This window comes from Leptonychotes weddellii, chromosome 7, assembly GCF_054177405.1.
Source record: "Leptonychotes weddellii isolate Sample4059 chromosome 7, ASM5417740v2, whole genome shotgun sequence".
NCBI classification, from domain to species: Eukaryota; Metazoa; Chordata; class Mammalia; order Carnivora; family Phocidae; genus Leptonychotes; species Leptonychotes weddellii.
Window position 1 is genome coordinate 100,274,903 of NC_138375.1, and position 3,858 is coordinate 100,278,760.

The following is a 3,858-nucleotide window of genomic DNA, read 5'->3' on the forward strand; positions in this document are numbered from 1 at the left end:
TATTGTTTGTGCATTTGCATTTCTACTGGGACATATTTATTTTTCTTACTGATTTGTAAGACTTCTTCATGGTGTAACTCCATAAAATATGTGTGATATTTTCGTAGTTTATAATACATATTTTAAAATATTTTGGTACGTATTTTTTCATTTTTAAAACTAGTTCAGTCACTATATTCTTAGTTTATGCGCTTAGCAAGGAGTCTGGCATGTATAATGCTTAGACCTTCCTTACCCTTAAAGAAATAAAATATGTATAAATATTTTATTCTAATACTTCCATGGCTTCATTTTTCACAATCATACCTTGAATATGTGTGGAATTTATTGTGGTATGATATGAGGTATCGTACGTATGTATTAGCTATACCATAAAGTATGTATTAGGTTTTGTTTCCAAGCAAATATCAAGTTGGCCCCATCTAATGACTTTAACCCATGTTCTAAACACTTACAATAAATGTTACCTTTATCAAATATTACATTCTTATTATAGTTGTCTCTCTTTGGTGTTTTTATTCAATTCCACTGGTTTTTCTTCTACTCTGATGCCAGGATAAATTACTTTAATTATCATGGAAATTCTTCCTTCAATATTACTGTTTTTCAGAAATTTTCTTGATAAACATACATGTTTATTTCTATGATGTCTTATATTATGTAAGCAGGGAGATATGGGAGAAGTGCATGTTAAGGGGTAGATAAAGCAGTATGGGAAAAATACTGATACTTTTTTGCTGTATGATGTGTACATGGGGTCCACTATTTTCTCTGCTTTTGTGTTATTTGTGAAGGTTTCCATAACACAAAATCTAAATGAAAATAGGAAAGTAATTTAGGTTGGAACTGTACGTAATTGGAACTGAGCTTGCTTTCCTCCTCAGAGATGTGTCACTTCTTTTCATGTCTCCTTTTAGGTTCTCTGGTAAAGTGGCAGTTGTTTTTTTGTTGTTGTTGTTTCTTTGTTTTTTTCATATATTCCCTCTACCTTTATAAGCAAACAAGCAAACAAAACCCCCAAAAATCTTCATGTGGATTGTTTTAGGGTGTTTTTTTTTCGTATCTATTACATTCTCAATTGTTTATATCTAGGAAAATACTGATTTGTAATCAGTCACTTTACTAAATTTTTATTTTTAATTTTTAATTTATTTAACATAATTATAGATTTGTTTCCTCTTTTTCAATATATATGACTCTTTTGTAATATTTCTTACCTAGCAGTTAAAACACATTGTTAACTATGGGTGGTAGTTGTGTGTGTCCTTCTTCTGTTCCTAACATTAATGGGCATGTCTCATCCCTAAGGGCATCTTTCATCCCTAAGCAAGACGTTGGCTATTTAAGGAAGGTATGACTTATATTCCTGTTTTATTAAAGCTTAAAGATCAGAACTCTATGTTGGGGTTTTTTTCACATGCTTTTTAGACATTTCTAGAGAGGATTCTTCCTTGATCTATTGATATGATGAATTTTACCAATGGATTTCTTCTTATTAAGTTCTTCTCATGTTACAGAGTGTATAGACTCATGGGTAGTCTGGATCCTGTGGGCTGTTTTACAGAAAATTCCCTGAATTGATGGCCCTCTTCCTTGATTTTCTTATTGCTACACTTTGGTTGCTTCAAAGTGAATTTGGGAGCAAGGAGAATGAAATAAATGCGGTGAAATTTCTATCTTATATTGGAAGTTTGGTGCACTGACATTGACTAATATCTATAATTGGGTCAGAATTTACTCAGTACACTTCAGATAGAGAAACACTGTGGCTAATTTCCTATAATCAATCTTCTAGCTCTAGGACTATATTTCCCCACTGATGAGGGTGAAAAAAACCCTTACTTTTAGTTCTTTTAGGGATTAACATGGTTTCTGTTGTGCAAGTATTCAGTGAATTCAAAGTTTAGCTCTAGATCAAGCTTGTCTTTCTCCTTTTCCTTTAGGTCTTGCTGATTCCCTAACAAACCAAAATGGGTTTTAAGTACAAGAGGGAACTTCTGTTTCCTGGGTTCACAGTTTACTAGCCATGTCATCTTGAACTGTTTGTATAATCTCTTTTTGTGTGTGTCTTCTTTTTTTCTTTCTACAAATTGGGCATTAAAATGGTAGCGATTTTATAGAATTTTGTGGGAATTGAATGAGTTCGTTTACTTTAAGTGATTCAAACATTGCCTGGCACACAGTGAATGCCTGCTGCATGTTTGTAATTATAATACTAGAGTTATTATTGTCCTCATAGCATTGGGGAAAGGTGACTTTGGTTCACAGGTTGTTTTCCAATGGAGTGTTTTTGTATCACTCATCTGTGTGCAGACGGGCTCTGGGTCCCTCTGGCCTCCATTTTTGAAGTGCCTAAAACTGGTTTAGTACTCTTTCTCTGTCCTCTTTCCATAGCAAAGAACAAGAATGACTTCTAGGGAACTCAGCTCTCTTTGCCCACTGGGTAGGCACCCAACCCTTGCTGGGACTGTGGTTCTCCTCAGGTCTGGCTGTGAGTCTTACCTCATCCCCAGTTAGGGAAATCCACCTGACAGCTCTTAGCCTTAGTGTCGTTGCACCCTTTCCAAACCCTCACTGTCCAGCTCTCCAGGCAGCCCCATCAGCCATCCCTCTTTTCCACTAGGGGCATATGGGAGTTTTAAGTTACCTTCAGTGTCACTCAGCCCCTGAAGGAGCCTTCTGGGTGGTATTCTGGACTCCCATTTCCACCTAACACAGTATTTCTGCCCTTTGTGGATAGGAGGAAATTCAGTGGTGGGGGGGTGTCCCTTTTGGAGTGTACAATGGGTTAGTTTTTCCCTCAGCATAGCCGGGGTTTTAATAATTTCTCTGCTCCCTCACCAGGCTAAAGTAATTGATTTAATGAGTGTGTGTGTGTTTGGGGGGGGGGGCTGTCTTCAGAGCAACCTGATGTAGAGTGCATAAAAAACATGTTGGATTATTATTTTCAAAACAGTGGTCTCCATTATACTCTTACTGTGCATTCACTGTAAACGGATTATAATTTCTCAAGAGTAAGAAAGAACTAGGATGATGACACTTAACATTTAATGAGTGCTTCCTGTGTGTTACCACGGTTTCTAGCACTTTAGCTCTACAAATTTTGTATTCCTTCCAACAACAGCATAAAGCAGGATATTGTAGCTCTAGTTTACAGATGAAGAGACTAAGGTAGAAAGAGAGGTTAGGTAAATTGCTCAAAGTCACATAATAAGTAACACAGCCAGGACAGTCTTGGTCCTTAAAAGCTGAATAGCCAAGGATAGATTATAATTAGTATTATAATTAATAATATTAAGATTTTAAGGGGCACCTGTGTGGGTCAGTCATTAAGTGTCTGCCTTCGGTTCAGGTCATGATCCTGGGGTCCTGGGATCGAGCCCTGCATCGGACTCCCTTCTCAGCGAGAAGCCAGCTTCTCCCTCTCCCACTCCCCCTGCTTGTGTTCCCTCTCTTGCTGTGTCTCTCTCTCTCAAATAAATAGAATTTTAAAAAAAAATATTTTAAGGTTCTGAAATATTGTAATGGAGTGGTTTATGCTAAATATAAATGATAAACTGGTGTCCCCCCAAAAGGATGAATGATTCTAGCTACTGTAGTGGAGTGAGGGGTCTATTTCCCTAGTAATAGTTGAGAATGAGATGATCAATAACAGTGTGTTTGACATGGCACCGTAGGGTATGGCAGGACATCGTTTCCAGATGGTAAGGTTTTAGATGAGCTGGAAACTTAAATACCCGTTTCACTCCAAATTTCTTGCCCTTGACTACTTAGATTTCAGACATTAAATTTGGTTTTATTTTGCAACTTATACACTTTACCTTATATTACTTCTTCAGTGAATTAAAGAGATTTTTA